Source organism: Oncorhynchus mykiss, chromosome 13 (assembly GCF_013265735.2).
Source record: "Oncorhynchus mykiss isolate Arlee chromosome 13, USDA_OmykA_1.1, whole genome shotgun sequence".
Lineage (NCBI taxonomy): Eukaryota > Metazoa > Chordata > Actinopteri > Salmoniformes > Salmonidae > Oncorhynchus > Oncorhynchus mykiss.
In genome coordinates this window covers 66,370,278-66,389,881 of record NC_048577.1, presented here as the reverse complement: position 1 = coordinate 66,389,881, position 19,604 = coordinate 66,370,278, and the positions used below count along the sequence as shown (strand labels likewise).

Sequence of the window (19,604 nt, the reverse complement as noted above, 5' to 3'; positions counted from 1 at the left end):
ACAGTATTTGCTCTACAAATGTTTTGAATTTTCTTTTGGGTGCAGAGAATGAATTCTAATTCATTAAAACAACCTGTTCTCCAAAGTCCACGTCTATAGTCTCAATAAACCACACACAATGCAGAGTTACTCTGAGGCTTTAGAAAAGTTGAAGTTGTTCATATGATTTCTAAAAATGGTCCCAACAGGGCCGGATTACCAAACAGGAACGTGGTCCGGGGTCTCTTAGTACTAGGGTTGGTTTACTGTCTTAATGTTAGGTCCCTTACTACGAGGGTTGGTTTACTGTCTTAATGTTAGGTCCCTTACTACGAGGGTTGGTTTACTGTCTTAATGTTAGGTCCCTTACTACGAGGGTTGGTTTACTGTCTTAATGTTAGGTCCCTTACTATGAGGGTTGGTTTACTGTCTTAATGTTAGGTCCCTTACTACGAGGGTTGGTTTACTGTATTAATGTTAGGTCCCTTACTACGAGGGTTGGTTTACTGTCTTAATGTTAGGTCCCTTACTACGAGGGTTGGTTTACTGTCTCAATGTTAGGTCCCTTAATACAAGGGTTGGTTTACTGTCTCAATGTTAGGTCCCTTACTACGAGGGTTGGTTTACTGTCTTAATGTTAGGTCCCTTAATACGAAGGTTGGTTTACTGTCTTAATGTTAGGTCCCTTAATACGAAGGTTGGTTTACTGTCTCAATGTTAGGTCCCTTAATACGAAGGTTGGTTTACTGTCTCAATGTTAGGTCCCTTACTACGAGGGTTGGTTTACTGTCTTAATGTTAGGTCCCTTAATACGAAGGTTGGTTTACTGACTTAATGTTATGTCCCTTAATACGAAGGTTGGTTTACTGACTTAATGTTAGGTCCCTTAATACGAAGGTTGGTTTACTGACTTAATGTTAGGTGTGTCATAATCTCTGAGTTGGAAACCAACCTAATCTCATGCTAGATATCTTGGCTAAAGGGGTTAAAAAGCCTATGGGTTCCCCTACAGGAACTACACCTCCCCGTTCAGCTGAAACGGTGGCGCAGGGAATGCAAAAATATTCTTAGAAATATTTAACCTCCACACATTAACAAGTCCAATACCTCAAATGAAAGATAAACACCTTGTTCATCTACCCAGCGTGTCAGATTTTTAAAATGTTTTACGGCGAAAACACAGCATATATTTGTTAGACCACCACCAAAACAAAGAGAAAACGTAGCCATTTTGTACCACAAAAGATAAAATGACAAAAAGCAGGATTAAAAAAATAATAATTCACTAACCTCTTGCAAATCTTCATCAGATGACAGTCATATGACATGTTACACAGTACATTTATGTTTTGTTCGATAATATGCATTTTATATCCATAAATCTCGGTTTACATTGACGCCATGTTCAGAAAATTCTCCAAAATGTCCGGAGGAATTATAGAAAGCTACGCCAGATAACAGAAATACTCATCATAAACTTTGACTAAAGATACATGTTCTACATATAATTCAAAATATACACTGGTTCTTAATGCAACCGCTGTGTCACATTTTTTTTTTACGTTACGGAAAAAGCCTAACATTGCAATAATCTGAGACAGCGCTCAGACGTAACAATATTTCTCCGCTATGTTGGAGTCAACAGAAATACAAAATTACAACATAAATATTCCCTTACCTTTGATAATCTTCGATCAGAATGTAGTGCAAGGAGTCCTAGTTCAACAATAAATCGTTTTGTTTCATAATGTTCAATTCTAGTGTCCATGTAGCAGCATTTGCTACCACGTTCAGCTCAAATGCCCAAAAAAATTACTTCTGGTCCAGGATAATTTTGCATCAAAACTTCCAAATTACATATTACAGGTCGACGAAACTGGTCAAACAGTGCAGAATCAATCTTCAGGATGTTATGATCATACAGATCGAATAGCATTCCAACCGGGCCATCCTAGTTCATCTGGGGCTGATTGGAACAGACAAAGCACTCCGACGCATACGCGCCTTCAAGCACATGAATCTTTTGCGACACTCTAGCACTTTATAACTTGTTGGGAAGGGAGGGGGCGATGACGTCAAAGTTGCCCCAACTTTCAGGATTTCAAAACTAGTTTGCAAGATTGCCTGCCCTGTGAGTTCTGTTATACTCACAGACATAATTCAAACGGTTTTAGAAACTTCAGAGTGTTTTCTATCCAATATTAATTATAATATGCATATATTAGCAATTTAGGACAGATTTTGATGCAGTTCACTATGGGCACGCAATTCATCCAAAGGGGAAATACTGCCCCCTATCCTTAGTTAACTAGTGGAAACTAAGAGATTCAGCCCCCCCCTCTCTCTCTTCCTCTCTCCATGCCTGTTTGTGATGTGTGGAGCTATAATCTACACGGTGATGAGTCCGGGTGGGAAGGTGGATGCTGTGTTCATCAATGTCTATGTCCTGGTCTGTGTGCCCTTCCCTCTGTGTCTGGTCAGTGGTCTAATCTACATGGTACTGAGGAAGAGGGAATGAGATAGGAAGGGAGGCTGAGGTTAAGCCCTCACACCACCACCACCACCAGGAAGAGGGAATGAGAGAGAGAGTGGGAGGCTGAGGTTAACACCTCACACCACCACAACCAGGAAGAAGGAATGAGAGACAGAGGGAGGCTGAGGTTAAGACCCCCACCACCAGCAGAACACAGCACTGTGCCCCAGGGTTGGAGTCAATTCCATTTTAATTCCTATCAATTCAGGAAGTACACAAATATTCAAATTCTCTTCAATGCTTCTTAATGAGGTTAACCTTCTGAATTGATTGAAATTGAAATGGAATTGACCCCAACCATGCTGTGCCCACTAACCACCAGAGGAGGCTGGTAAGGGGAGGATGACCGGCTCATAATAAGGGCTAGAATAAAGTGAATGGAACTGTACAAGTGTGTTTGATGTGTTTTATTACCATTCTATTAATGTTATTAGAGCCATTATTATGAGCCTGTCCTCCATGCCACCAGCCACCATTGCTGACCACAGACCAGAGACAAACAGTCTAACTGGCAACCCACAGATACATTAGTCTGGTCCCAGATCTGTGTGTGCTTTAGACAACTCCTTTAGATATACATGGCATGACAATGACAGTCAGAGGAGTTGAACAGATCTGAATCAGGATACTAAGAGTTGGTTTAAACAGATCTGAATCAGGACGCTAAGAGTTGGTTTAGAACAGATCTGAATCAGGACACCAAGAGTTGGTTTAAACAGATCTGAATCAGGATACTAAGAGTTGGTTTGAACAGATCTGAATCAGGAAACTAAGAGTTGGTTTAAACAGATCTGAATTAGGAAACTAAGAGTTGGTTTAAACAGATCTGAATCAGGACACTCAAAGTTGGTTTAGAACAGATCTGAATCAGGAAACTAAGAGTTGATTTAAACAGATCTGAATCAGAAAACTAAGAGTTGGTTTAAACAGATCTGAATCAGGATACTAAGAGTTGGTTTGAACAGATCTGAATAAGGAAACTAAGAGTTGGTTTGAACAGATCTGAATCAGGACACTAAGAGTTGGTTTAAACAGATCTGAATCAGGATACTAAGATTTGGTATAGACAGATCTGAGTCAGGAAACTAAGAGTTGGTTTAGACAGATTTGAGTCAGGAAACTAACCAAAAGTTGGTTTGAGGGTGTCAATAATGTTGGACCCCATTGTATACTTCAAAGTCAGAGAAATGTTGAACCTGGATCCATCATAGTGATTCTACATGTTATAATATGAAGCTGGATCATCATAATGATTCTACATGTTATAATATGCCATGGCCTTTACTGGCCAAAGGTTAAACTGTTGTTATGGTTATGATATACTATGGTGTTGTGTCACTAGACTTTGACCAGATATTATTACATCCAAAGATCAACTGAACCTAGAACATAGATACAGAGACACTGGTCATCAGGAAGGTTCACTCTCAGCACAACGGGAAATATCTCAATGACTTGACATGTTCTGGTTGTGAATTCAGGCTACAAGGTAAGAATCTTACCAGTGATTATTGTAAAGTGTGTAGAGACATTAAATGTCTGGTGTTATTTTAGTATAGTGAATGACAGTAAAACACTCAGATCTAACAGTCCATTTCACCTGGGACAGCATCGTGACAGTTCAATCATACAAAATGGAGCTAACTGGGTGTAGTCAAGTCACATTATAACATGTTGTTCATATAGCTAACTGGGTGTAGTCAAGTCACATTATAACATGTTGTTCATATAGCTAACTGGGTGTAGTCAAGTCACATTATAACATGTTGTTCATATAGCTAACTGGGTGTAGTCAAGTCACATTATAACATGTTATTCATATAGCTAACTGGGTGTAGTCAAGTCACATTATAACATGTTGTTCATATAGCTAACTGGGTGTAGTCAAGTCACATTATAACATGTTGTTCATATAGCTAACTGGGTGTAGTCAAGTCACATTATAACATGTTGTTCATATAGCTAACTGGGTGTAGTCAAGTCACATTATAACATGTTGTTCATATAGCTAACTGGGTGTAGTCAAGTCACATTATAACATGTTGTTCATATAGCTAACTGGGTGTAGTCAAGTCACATTATAACATGTTGTTCATATAGCTAACTGGGTGTAGTCAAGTCACATTATAACATGTTGTTCATATAGCTAACTGGGTGTAGTCAAGTCACATTATAACATGTTGTTCATATAGCTAACTGGGTGTAGTCAAGTCACATTATAACATGTTGTTCATATAGCTAACTGGGTGTAGTCAAGTCACATTATAACATGTTGTTCATATAGCTAACTGGGTGTAGTCAAGTCACATTAAAACATGTTGTTCATATAGCTAACTGGGTGTAGTCAAGTCACATTATAACATGTTGTTCATATAGCTAACTGGGTGTAGTCAAGTCACATTATAACATGTTGTTCATATAGCTAACTGGGTGTAGTCAAGTCACATTATAACATGTTGTTCATATAGCTAACTGGGTGTAGTCAAGTCACATTATAACATGTTGTTCATATAGCTAACTGGGTGTAGTCAAGTCACATTAAAACATGTTGTTCATATAGCTAACTGGGTGTAGTCAAGTCACATTATAACATGTTGTTCATATAGCTAACTGGGTGTAGTCAAGTCACATTATAACATGTTGTTCATATAGCTAACTGGGTGTAGTCAAGTCACATTAAAACATGTTGTTCATATAGCTAACTGGGTGTAGTCAAGTCACATTATAACATGTTGTTCATATAGCTAACTGGGTGTAGTCAAGTCACATTATAACATGTTGTTTATATAGCTAACTGGGTGTAGTCAAGTCACATTATAACATGTTGTTCATATAGCTAACTGGGTGTAGTCAAGTCACATTATAACGTGTTGTTCATATAGCTAACTGGGTGTAGTCAAGTCACATTATAACATGTTGTTCATATAGCTAACTGGGTGTAGTCAAGTCACATTATAACATGTTGTTCATATAGCTAACTGGGTGTAGTCAAGTCACATTATAACATGTTGTTCATATAGCTAACTGGGTGTAGTCAAGTCACATTATAACATGTTGTTCATATAGCTAACTGGGTGTAGTCAAGTCACATTATAACATGTTGTTCATATAGCTAACTGGGTGTAGTCAAGTCACATTATAACATGTTGTTCATATATTTGTATATCGCGGTTATTTTACAATTTGTATAAATTGTAAGCCGTCTTTCAGAATATCAGAACATTTGTTGTTTTCTAAATTCCAATGAGCTCCTGCTTCCTGTGTAATTTGGTATGAAACTACTGAACATACTTTTCTTAACATTAATATTATGAACTGAATTCAGTAACAGCATCATAATATCATACCTGTTGAACAAAGCAACACACTAGAATGAGAGAAATTATTAAAAGAGAAAGTGACACATTATTATTATTATTAATATTACATTATTATATATATTATATTGTTATTATATTATTATTATTAGTTCCACTAGATGGATAAAAGGTGAACAATATCAATCACAATGACATATTTATGTGATGCATTAAATCACCTGACTGTTTGGATGTGTCTGTTAGTAAATGTTTTTTTATAAGAGATAATTAATAAAATAGAACAATTGACCTTCAATAATTAGTTGTCAGTGTGTTGGATCTCTGTTTAGTTGTCACTGTGTTAACCACAACCAGCATGTTGGATCTCTGTTTAGTTGTCACTGTGTTAACCACAACCAACACGTTGGATCTCTGTTTAGGGGACAGTTCTCTAAAATGAGTCTCTCTGGGGAGAGAGAGGAGGGGGGCCCTGCCTCTAAAATGAGTCTCTCTGGGGAGAGAGAGGAGGGGGGCCCTGCCTCTAAAATGAGTCTCTCTGGGGAGAGAGAGGAGGGGGGCCCTGCCTCTAAAATGAGTCTCTCTGGGGAGAGAGAGGAGGGGGGCCCTGCCTCTAAAATGAGTCTCTCTGGGGAACATGACACCAAAGCTAAGAGGTGAGATGACAATGTTGTTTGTTTCTAAAACGTGTTTCCACCATTTTTTCATATTTGTTATTTATCAGACAGTGTTGCTTAGGGGAACCTTGTCTTTTTAAAATATTGTTGTTCTAAGATTTTAATTCATAGTTTTTTGTGTATGAATTTTTGTTTTGCAAAACGCTATATAGCTGTAATGGAATGTTTGTATCCTGTATATTAGACTGTGATATGTGGTTGTCTCACCAGCAAACACACACACACACACACACACACACACACACACACACACACACACACACACACACACACACACACACACACACACACACACACACACACACACACACACACACACACACACACACACACACACACACACACACACACCTCTATAACATTTTACCATGACACAATCATTTAGCCTCTTGATTATTATCTAATATGTTGGCAGGCATAACTTTATAGTTTTTATTCTGATTGTTGTTACAAGCTGAATTCTGACAATATATCCGTTATATCAACACACTCTTCACTCCTGTTGAAACCAAAAGGGTTCTATCTTCCTACATATACAGAACCACTAAAGTTCTATATAGAACCCTTTATAGGAGGTTAGGAAGTGTCTGAGTATACAGTATATATAGAATATATATAGAACCCTTTATAGGAGGTTAGGAAGTGTCTGAGTATACAGTATATATAGAATATACATAGAACCCTTTACAGGAGGTTAGCCTGTCTGAGTATACAGTATATATAGAATATATATAGAACCCTTTATAGGAGGTTAGGAAGTGTCTGAGGATACAGTATATATAGAATATATATAGAACCCTTTATAGGAGGTTAGGTAGTGTCTGAGTATACAGTATATATAGAATATATATAGAACCCTTTATAGGAGGTTAGGAAGTGTCTGAGTATACAGTATATATAGAATATATATAGAACCCTTTATAGGAGGTTAGGAAGTGTCTGAGTATACAGTATATATAGAATATATATAGATCCCTTTATAGGAGGTTAGCCTGTCTGAGTATACAGTATATATTTAACCCTTTATAGGAGGTTAGCCTGTCTGAGTATACAGTATATATTTAACCCTTTATAGGAGGTTAGCCTGTCTGAGTATACAGTATATATTTAACCCTTTATAGGGCTCTTTGGTCAGAACTCTAGAGGTTCTTCTTCACTGAATTGATCTTCATTATATCCAAACTCACTGGTGGTCAGGGAGGCATCTCTTTGTTTGAACGATGGTCCACGTCAACTCTGGCATTACAATACATACATTACAATACAACGTTGACCATTAGTTACAGCAAACAACAAACATGTCTCTTCTGCTCCGTTCTTAACCCCTCCTCTCTTCACTAGATGGCCGGTAACTTTAGTGTTTAACCCCTCCTCTCTTCACTAGATGGACGGTAACTTTAGTGTTTAACCCCTCTGTGTCCAAGGACCAAACTTTTGAATATTATTTTCAGAGCGCATCAAGTAGGCTGGAAACATGACATTTACAACAAAGCTTTTTTCTGATAGCTAGTTCATTGCATCCGCCATGGAGCCCAGTTTCATAACATTACGTTATGTTAGATAGTAATCGCTACAAAACAGGCCTTATTTTAGGTCATTCTTCTCCCTGCCAGCTCCTATTAGTTCTATTGAGCTCCGTGGCACCATCTCACTTTCTGGACGTTCTATTCCCAGCTCATTGTTCTGCGTCACCCTGCCAGCTCCTATTAGTTCTATTGAGCTCTGTGGCACCATCTCATCTCACTTTCTGAACGTTCTATTCCCAGCTCATTGTTCTGCGTCACAATGGCAGCTCCACTCTTGTCTCAATGACACCTGCCGGCATTAAGCTTGAACGCCGACGTCAGGTTACTTATTATCAACAGGGTTACAGTTACTAGGTGACCGTGATCACTGCTCGCCTGGATACAAGTTGTGGTGACCCACAGTACTAAACCTTAAACCTTTTCTGGTCATGGTTAACCATATTTGTTTTCAGAAAAATGTGTACCACCTAACTAAAACGTATGTCCCTGTCCTCTTTTTCAAGACGTGGCCAATTTAAACAGTCAGTAGAAATGTTTTAAATTAAGAAATAACACTTTTTTTTGAAGACTTGTTGTTTCTAAATGGCTGCTGGGTAATTTGATATGCATCGAGATGTTCGTTTGTAGACATCGGATTGAGTGAAAGCTGCACAGTTTCACTGAGTTAGAAAACAAATGGACAGGTCTAGCTCATTGATTTGTAGATCTGACGCAGTTGCTACCTCATAGTACCCACAGAAGGCCACAGGGAGGAGCAAGAGAGCTATAAACCCATACTGTTTTTTACCTTAAAAACCCTAAACCTAACAATCAATCAAATGTATTTATAAAGCCCTTTTTACATCAGCATCTAACCCTACGTATCACCTATTTAGCATTAACCTGAACCCTAATTATTTTAGAAACTGTTTTAGTAATAATATTATGTTAGTAAATACCATTATAGTACTAAATAGCACTTTGATTATTTTGTTCAAAACCTGTCTCAGCATTTTGCTGTTTTTGTTTTGTTATTTTATTATATTTATTATTGCAAGGCAGAACACTTGATCAACAAGCCACGTGTTTTATTTTTCAAATGTGGTTTGAACTGGGGAAAGATGGGGCAGGTTTGAGATCTAAGGAATTAACCAGAAAAATACCCTTTATTTCTCAGCTGCCCCACCAACGTCTGTAGGTGAATTAATAACTTTTAATTGCTAAATATTTCCAATAGATGGCAGCATAAGACCACGAAGAATCAGTTATAGGCTACAAGCAGCAATATGATGGACCATGAAGCATCAGTTATAGGCTACAAGCAGCAATATGATGGACCATGAAGCATCAGTTATAGGCTACAAGCTGCAATATGATTGACATAAAATAGCATACAACCACAGCCTATATGTCCCATGATTTTCTAAAATGGTCACTCATGACTTTAGTTAGCTATATATCTCATATTAGGGCTGTGTTGCTTTTGGGAGAGAAAAAAAGTGACTATAGCAGGTATTGAATCCCAGGTACAGTGCCTTGCGAAAGTATTCGGCCCCCTTGAACTTTGCGACCTTTTGCCACATTTCAGGCTTCAAACATAAAGATATAAAACTGTATTTTTTTGTGAAGAATCAACAACAAGTGGGACACAATCATGAAGTGGAACGACATTTATTGGATATTTCAAACTTTTTGAAGCCTGAAATGTGGCAAAAGGTCGAAAAGTTCAAGGGGGCCGAATACTTTCGCAAGGCACTGTAAATAATCACCAGTCAGAACCTCAACCTTAGTATAATGCATTATAAAAAATGACCTTAATATCTGATATTGCGAGTAAACAACCTCGGAATAGAAAAGACAGAGTGCAACTTCCAGCCCTCCAATAAATGACATCACACAACCCTAGCAGTTAGCAAATAGCACATGTTCCACCGGGATTCAAACCAGCCACCTTCAGGCCACGGGTCCAACTCCTTAGCCACTGGGTGAAAACCTGAGTTAATCTTGGGGAATAAGCATGAGTTAATCTGCCAAAATGAAGACAAAATGCTATACCTGGTATCACTTGTTATACATAAATATTATACATAATTATAATACATAAATCATTGTCAAAAGCACAAGACATACTGTTACATGTCGGTCTATATTATTAATGGATTGATCATATCAAATATCAAAACATTATTTTGATCTGCTCCAAAACAATTACATGTGGCTCAGGAACCACTGACTCACTGCATTATTCTATAGTATTATCAAGACACCTGCTGTTAACTCTTAACTACTTAGGACAGCTTCTGTTACCTCTTAACTACTTATGACACCTGCTGTTAACTCTTAACTACTTATGACACCTGCTGTTAACTCTTAACTACTTAGGACAGCTGCTGTTAACTCTTAACTACTTAGGACACCTGCTGTTAACTCTTAACTACTTAGGACACCTGCTGTTAACTCTTAACTACTTAGGACACCTGCTGTTAACTCTTAACTACTTAGGACAGCTCACGAGGTGTCCTAAATATCTGTCTAAATATCTATCTGCCGACCCATAAGTGTAAAATGTATTTAATCTCAGCACTTACACGACCAATTTTCTACTTTGAGACACTTTGGCGAGATGGACCCAGATCTCAACATATGGTTATAAAAAAAACAGAACGTTTGTTTTACATAATAATAAAAAATGAGTATTATCAATGTAACCCACTGTAAAGACTGGGTTTAGTTGATTGTGTTGCACTGCTCATGTCCGCATTCTGGAACTGTCCTCGTCCCCGTACAGAACTGTCTGCGTCCCCGTACAGGACTGTCCTCGTCCCCGTACAGGACTGTCTGCGTCCCCGTACAGAACTGTCCGCGTCCCCGTACAGAACTGTCTGCGTCCCCGTTCGGTGTGGCGCCAAGTCGATTATGCGCAGATTGGACTGAGGTGATCTTGGGGAATAACGACGGAGTTTGTTACAGTGTTGAGACGCCGAAGTTTACTGTTCAATTTGCTTTTTTCTTTACGGTCAGGGACAGTATGAGTGTAGCCAGATCCTTTTCACTCTCTATCCTTGTTTCATTTTGTGGTTGACCGGATTCGTCATCATCATCGAGATGAGGGACAGAAACGACCTGCTAGCTAGTCGGTACAGCTCGGTAAGCTAGCTAGCTACTCTACCAGCAGCATCCTAGTTACCATAGCTAGTCAGTACAGCTCGTTAAGCTAGCTAGCTACTCTACCAGCAGCATCTTAGTTATCCTAGCTAGTCGGTACAGCTCGGTAAGCTAGCTAGCTACTCTACCAGCAGCATCCTAGTTATCCTAGCTAGTCGGTACAGCTCGGTAATCTAGCTAGCTACTCTACCAGCAGCATCCTAGTTATCCTAGCTAGTCAGTACAGCTCGGTAAGCTAGCTAGCTACTCTATCAGCAGCATCCTAGTTACCATAGCTACCACTACATCATCACCGGCTGTCTGCATTTCTTGTGGACCGATGGAGCTCCCCGGTTGTTTCTTCCACCTGTTAAATCCCGGTGAGGCTTCTCCCTCTCTCGTTGACGGATGCTGGCTACCTCTGTCCGGTTCTCCTCTCTTCACTAGATGGACGGTAACTTTAGTGTTTAAACCCGTCTGTGTCTAATGACCAAACTTTTGAATATTATTTTCAGGGCGCCTCAATAGCAGGTATTGAACCCCGGGTAAATAATCACTAGTCAGAACCTCAACCTCAGTATACATTCATTATAAAAATCATCTTAATATCTGATATTGTGAGTAAACAACCTCGAGAGTGCGTCTTCCAGCCCTCTAATAAATTACATCATTCAACCCTCCCGGTTCGTAAATTTACCTCAACATGCCCCCGGAGAAGGCAGAGTAACAACACCAGCCTTTTAGCGGGGCTGACAGACTGACTACAACGCTCGCGTCGCAAATTGAATTTCGTTATTAAAAATGACACACTGCTCGCGCGCGCCAACGAGCGTCTAGAAGTCAGTTCTATTTGTGATGCAGTTCGCGCTGCATCTCCTCATTGGTTTATAGAAGCAGGTACCCACGTGCCATCTCCTCATTGGTTTATAGAAGCAGGTACCCACGTGCCATCTCCTCATTGGTTTATAGAAGCAGGTACCCACGTGCCATCTCCTCATTGGTTTATAGAAGCAGGTACCCACGTGCCATCTCCTCATTGGTTTATAGAAGCAGGTACCCACGTGCCATCTCCTCATTGGTTTATAGAAGCAGGTACCCACGTGCCATCTCCTCATTGGTGCCAACTCATTTAGCAAAAAAACATAACTTAACAGAAACATAACTTCTTTAAACAATAAAAGCTCATTTACGAACATTTCTGAAAATTGATATATAGCTTTTTGGAATGAAACTCTTTATATGTTTCCTCATCTGAGCTCAGAGTAGTTGAGATATGTAATGTTTGTCTCTGTTGTGTTGAAGACCAATCAAGCAGGAGAGACCAGCCTCCCCTGTTCCCAGCTGTGTGTCCATGAAGAGTGACCGGTCTATGGATCTACCTATATTCTTTAGAGAGGGAGACTTTTCTACTGAACAAAGGTAAGAAGAACTCATGGGTCCTGGTCAGTGAGTTAAACAACACTGTCTCTAGTCATTTCTCCTCTCCCATTTTCCCATTTATTGTTGTTGTTTTCATAATCCATAGGCTAATAATTTTGGCCAATTTCATAGTCCTAAAACAATATTAAACAAACACAACATTCCCTCCCTCCCTTTGTGTGTGTGTGTGTGTGTGTGTGTGTGTACTCCCTGGATGAGGAGATGTAATCTCATGTTTTGTCCACAGAAACCAACAGGGGAGATCAGAGTCAGAGATTCTCAGTGGTCAGTCTTCCCAGAGTCATCAAACAGACCTGGCCTCCATATTCAGTGTATGTGGTCCTGTTATGTACATGTGTTTTTTGTTTACCTCAAGTAAAGTTGATCTGTCAATCATTCATTAATGTGTTAATGAGAAAAGCATTTCTTCTCTTGCTTAACTTATTTACTTAATTTATTTCAGATGCTTGAAGAGAAAATTATGACATTTGTGAAGAACGAGATGAAGATGTTCAAGAGGATTCTTAGTCCAGAACTCCCAGAAGGCTTTGAGAGTCAGAAGCAGGATAATGAAGTGGTGGATGCTGAAGATGAGAAGCAGGAGAGCAATGCCAGAGAGGGGGCTCTGAAGATCACACTGCACGTCCTGAGGAAAATGAACCAGAAGGAGCTTGCTGACACACTGGAGAAATGTAAGAGCTGTCTGCCTCATGTTGAATGCTGTTTCTTAACATTTAAAATATGTAGCTAAAGTACAGCTAAATTAGCTGTGTAACTCAATGATATTGTAGCAGCCTTAACATAACACCTAGTGTCCTCATCAAGTAGCAGCAGGGATGTGTTGTGGTGATTAATTTAGAGAGAGAGAGAACATTAATAATACCATCAATAATACCAATAATAATATAATCAGTCACACCAGTCTGTAATGCATTATGAAAACATTTACACATTTATACAGTCAGTTAAGAGAATAAATTATTGTAAAACTTTATAACTGTCCTACAATATTGCAGGCATTAAAACAGATGTAATATTAATATCCTCTGTGGTATTTCTAGATTCAGATGAGCTTGCTGTGATTTGCCAACGTGAACTCAAATCTAATCTAAAGAAGAAGTTTCAATGTGTATTTGAGGGGATCGCTAAACAAGGAAACCCAACACTTCTCAATAAGATCTACACAGAGCTCTACATCACAGAGGGTGGAACAGGAGAGGTCAACAATGAACATGAGCTGAGACAGATTGAGACAACAACCAGGAAACAAGCAAGACCAGAGACTGCAATCAAATGTAACGACATCTTCAAACCCTTAACTGGACAAGACAAACTTATCAGAACTGTGCTGACAAAGGGAGTCGCTGGCATTGGAAAAACAGTCTCTGTGCAGAAGTTCATTCTGGACTGGGCTGAAGGAAAGGCAAATCAGGATTTCCAATTTGTATTTTCATTCCCTTTCCGGGAGCTGAATTTGATGAAAGAGGACAAACACACTTTCATTGAACTTCTCAATCACTTCTCAATGGAAACCAAACAATCAAGAATCTCCAACTACGACAAGTACAAATTTCTGTTAATCTTTGATGGTCTGGATGAGTGCCGACTGCCCCTAGACTTCCAGAAGAACAAGATCTGTTGTGGCGTCACAGAGTCAACCTCAGTGGATGTTCTGCTGACAAATCTCATCAGGGGAAATCTGCTTCCCTCTGCTCTCCTCTGGATAACTACCCGACCTGCAGCAGCCAATAAGATCCCTTCAGGGTGTGTTGACCAGGTGACAGAGGTACGAGGGTTCAATGACCCACAGAAGGAGGAGTACTTCAGGAAGAGATTCAGTGATGAGGACCTGGCCAGCAGAATCATCTCACACATAAAGACATCAAGGAGCCTCCACATCATGTGCCACATTCCAGTCTTCTGTTGGATTTCTGCAACAGTCCTTGAACACTTGCTGAAACATAAGAGAGAAGAGATGCCCAAGACTCTGACTGAGATGTACACACACCTTGTGGAGTTTCATACCAAACAGAAGAATGAAAAGTATCTTGGGAAAGAAGAGACAGGTCCACACTGGAATAAAGAGAGTATTCTGTCACTGGGAAAACTGGCTTTTCAACAGCTTGTGAAGGGCAATCTGATTTTCTATGAAGAAGACCTGAAAGAGTCTGGCATTGATGTCAATGAAGCCTCCGTGTACTCAGGATTGTGCACACAGCTCTTTCAAGAGGAATGTGGGCTGTACCAGGACAAGGTGTACTGCTTTGTTCATCTGAGCATTCAGGAGTTTCTGGCTGCTGTATATGTGTTCCTCTCATTCATCAACAACAATGAGAATCTGATGGCCAAAACACAGTCAAAGTCCAGGAACTTTTTCTTGAGGATCAAACAAAGGCGTAAAGTTACTGTCTACAAGCCTGAAGTTACTGTCTACAAGAGTGCTGTGGATAAAGCCTTACAAAGTGAGACAGGAAACCTGGACCTTTTCCTCCGCTTCCTTCTGGGCCTCTCACTGGAGTCCAATCAGAAGCACTTACGAGGTCTACTGACAAAGACAAGAAGCAGCTCACAGAGCCATGAAGAAACAGTCGAGTACATCAAGAAGAAGATCAGGGAGAATCCCTCTCCAGAGAGGAGCATCAATCTGTTCCACTGTCTGAATGAACTGAATGACCATTCTCTAGTGGAGGAGATCCAAAGATACCTGAGCTCAGGAAGTCTCTCAAAACCCAACCTGTCACCTGCACAGTGGTCAGCTCTGGTCTTTGTGTTGCTGACTTCAGAAAAGGAGCTGGATGTATTTGACCTGAAGAAATACTCCAGATCAGAGGAAGGTCTTCTGAGGCTGCTGCCAGTGGTCAAAGCCTCCAGAGCCGCTCTGTGAGTAAATAAAATGACATTTAAGAACTAATCATCAGGAAGAAATATTCAGTTTGGAGAAAAATATGCATTATAATATGTATATAATATTGTTATTATTATATATTATATATATATATATATATTATATTATTATATATATATTATTATATATATATTATATATTATTATGTTATAATATTATATTGAAGAACGTATTGAATAAATTCATTGATTTTCACATTAGTATAACAATATGACCATACAAATCTAGGAGACGGAAGATGAATCTATGTGTTGTTTGGGAGAATAAACCAAATGCATCTGCCATTGTCCTTCTACACTACTGGTGTTAAATTAACAGTGTGTTTGGGAAGTCATGATGATCTCTTTGTCATGCTGTCAGGCTGTGGAGTCACAGAGGAAGGCTGTGCTTCTCTGGTCTCAGCTCTGGAGTCAAACCCCTCACACCTGAGAGAGCTGGACCTGAGTAACAATGACCTGAAGGATTCAGGAGTGAAGCTGCTCTCTGCTGGACTGAAGAATCCCCACTGTAAACTGGAGACTCTGAGGTCAGTATTATCAGATATGAAAGCACTTTATGTATGTAGTTCTCCCATTTGAAAAGTCGTAATTATTTGGTTATATTCACTTATAGTGTATTAAAGTAGTCATAAGTTTAGTATTTGGTCCAATATTCCATGCCTCCAGTGATTACATCAAGCTTGTGATTCTACTAACTTGTTGAATTAATTTGCAGTTTGTCTTGGTTGTGTTTTAGATGTTTTTCCTAATAGAAACTGAATGGTGAATAATGTCCTGTCATTTTGGAGTCACTTCACTTGTATTGTCAGTAAGAATAGAAGATGTTTCTGAACACTTCTACATTCATGTTGATGCTACCATGATTATGAATAATCATGAATGAATCGTGAATGATGATGAATGAGAAAGTTACAGAAGAACAAAGATCATAACCCCTCTGTTATTGGTAATGCTAAGAGGTTAGCATGTTTTGTTGTAGACCTCAAATCCAAAATGTTGGAGAATAGAGCCACATTTGAAATGTTAGCTTCACTGTCTAAATAGATATGGTGTGGACTGTATACTCAATACAATCTAAATCTGATACCTCACTGTCTAAATAGATATGGTGTGGACTGTATACTCAATACAATCTAAATCTGATACCTCACTGTCTAAATAGATATGGTGTGGACTGTATACTCAATACAATCTAAATCTGATACCTCTCTGTCTAAATAGATATGGTGTGGACTGTATACTCAATACAATCTAAATCTGATACCTCACTGTCTAAATAGATATGGTGTGGACTGTATACTCAATACAATCTAAATCTGATACCTCACTGTCTAAATAGATATGGTGTGGACTGTATACTCAATACAATCTAAATCTGATACCTCACTGTCTAAATAGATATGGTGTGGACTGTATACTCAATACAATCTACATCTGATACCTCACTGTCTAAATAGATATGGTGTGGACTGTATACTCAATACAATCTAAATCTGATACCTCACTGTCTAAATAGATATGGTGTGGACTGTATACTCAATACAATCTAAATCTGATTCCTCACTGTCTAAATAGATATGGTGTGGACTGTATACTCAATACAATCTAAATCTGATACCTCACTGTCTAAATAGATATGGTGTGGACTGTATACTCAATACAATCTAAATCTGATACCTCACTGTCTAAATAGATATGGTGTGGACTGTATACTCAATACAATCTAAATCTGATACCTCACTGTCTAAATAGATATGGTGTGGACTGTATACTCAATACAATCTAAATCTGATACCTCTCTGTCTAAATAGATATGGTGTGGACTGTATACTCAATACAATCTAAATCTGATACCTCACTGTCTAAATAGATATGGTGTGGACTGTATACTCAATACAATCTAAATCTGATACCTCACTGTCTAAATAGATATGGTGTGGACTGTATACTCAATACAATCTAAATCTGATACCTCACTGTCTAAATAGATATGGTGTGGACTGTATACTCAATACAATCTAAATCTGATACCTCACTGTCTAAATAGATATGGTGTGGACTGTATACTCAATACAATCTACATCTGATACCTCACTGTCTAAATAGATATGGTGTGGACTGTATACTCAATACAATCTAAATCTGATACCTCACTGTCTAAATAGATATGGTGTGGACTGTATACTCAATACAATCTAAATCTGATTCCTCACTGTCTAAATAGATATGGTGTGGACTGTATACTCAATACAATCTAAATCTGATACCTCACTGTCTAAATAGATATGGTGTGGACTGTATACTCAATACAATCTAAATCTGATACCTCACTGTCTAAATAGATATGGTGTGGACTGTATACTCAATACAATCTAAATCTGATTCCTCACTGTCTAAATAGATATGGTGTGGACTGTATACTCAATACAATCTAAATCTGATACCTCACTGTCTAAATAGATATGGTGTGGACTGTATACTCAATACAATCTACATCTGATACCTCACTGTCTAAATAGATATGGTGTGGACTGTATACTCAATACAATCTAAATCTGATACCTCACTGTCTAAATAGATATGGTGTGGACTGTATACTCAATACAATCTAAATCTGATACCTCACTGTCTAAATAGATATGGTGTGGACTGTATACTCAATACAATCTAAATCTGATTCCTCACTGTCTAAATAGATATGATGTGGACTGTATACTCAATACAATCTAAATCTGATACCTCACTGTCTAAATAGATATGGTGTGGACTGTATACTCAATACAATCTAAATCTGATACCTCACTGTCTAAATAGATATGGTGTGGACTGTATACTCAATACAATCTAAATCTGATTCCTCACTGTCTAAATAGATATGATGTGGACTGTATACTCAATACAATCTAAATCTGATACCTCACTGTCTAAATAGATATGGTGTGGACTGTATACTCAATACAATCTAAATCTGATACCTCACTGTCTAAATAGATATGGTGTGGACTGTATACTCAATACAATCTAAATCTGATACCTCACTGTCTAAATAGATATGGTGTGGACTGTATACTCAATACAATCTAAATCTGATACCTCACTGTCTAAATAGATATGGTGTGGACTGTATACTCAATACAATCTAAATCTGATACCTCACTGTCTAAATAGATATGGTGTGGACTGTATACTCAATACAATCTAAATCTGATACCTCACTGTCTAAATAGATATGGTGTGGACTGTATACTCAATACAATCTAAATCTGATACCTCACTGTCTAAATAGATATGGTGTGGACTGTATACTCAATACAATCTAAATCTGATACCTCACTGTCTAAATAGATATGGTGTGGACTGTATACTCAATACAATCTAAATCTGATTCCTCACTGTCTAAATAGATATGGTGTGGACTGTATACTCAATACAATCTAAATCTGATTCCTCACTGTCTAAATAGATATGGTGTGGACTGTATACTCAATACAATCTAAATCTGATTCCTCACTGTCTAAATAGATATGGTGTGGACTGTATACTCAATACAATCTAAATCTGATTCCTCACTGTCTAAATAGATATGGTGTGGACTGTATACTCAATACAATCTAAATCTGATACCTCACTGTCTGTCTTCTGACTGATGCTGCTTTTTAAACTGGTCTGGTCAGTCTACTATAATATTTGTACTATACATGTTTCTATCTGCAGGCAATACTTTGATCATTTGTCATTTCTAATAATGATACAATATTTAATTTATGAATAGATATGGCAGGTTTCAGGACACAGGTGTATCTGAAAATGTAAAAAAATATACTGCCACTATTTTCACCACCAAAGAATAGCAGTGTGATTTTAATATGATTTGACTCTTTGCAGGCTGTCAGGCTGTCTAGTCACAGAGGAAGGCTGTGCTTCTCTGGTCTCAGCTCTGAGGTCAAACCCCTCACACCTGAGAGAGCTGGACCTGAGCTACAATCACCCAGGAGACTCAGGAGTCAGACTGCTCTCTGCTGGACTGGAGGATCCACACTGCAGACTGGAGAAACTCAAGTATGTAGAGGGTTTATGTCAATGTTCATATCAGACATGTTTGACTTATCAGGCTAGTTAAGACAAA

The 19,604-nt window shown here is 38.6% G+C and overlaps 2 protein-coding genes across 2 annotated transcripts in view; one reads left to right on the top strand and one right to left on the bottom strand.

The window, feature by feature from the left end:
• LOC118936531 (NLR family CARD domain-containing protein 3-like) overlaps positions 1–19,604 on the bottom strand; it is a 153,876-nt gene that overhangs the window by 88,731 nt on the left and 45,541 nt on the right. The gene's annotated exons all lie outside the window — the stretch shown is intronic.
• The window catches only part of LOC118938102 (NLR family CARD domain-containing protein 3-like), a 160,774-nt gene continuing 145,128 nt past the window's right edge, over positions 3,959–19,604 (top strand). Inside the window, exon 1 of the mRNA XM_036939786.1 lies at positions 3,959–4,001. The gene's annotated coding sequence lies outside the window, so the exon portion shown is untranslated. The remainder of the gene's footprint in view (positions 4,002–19,604) is intronic.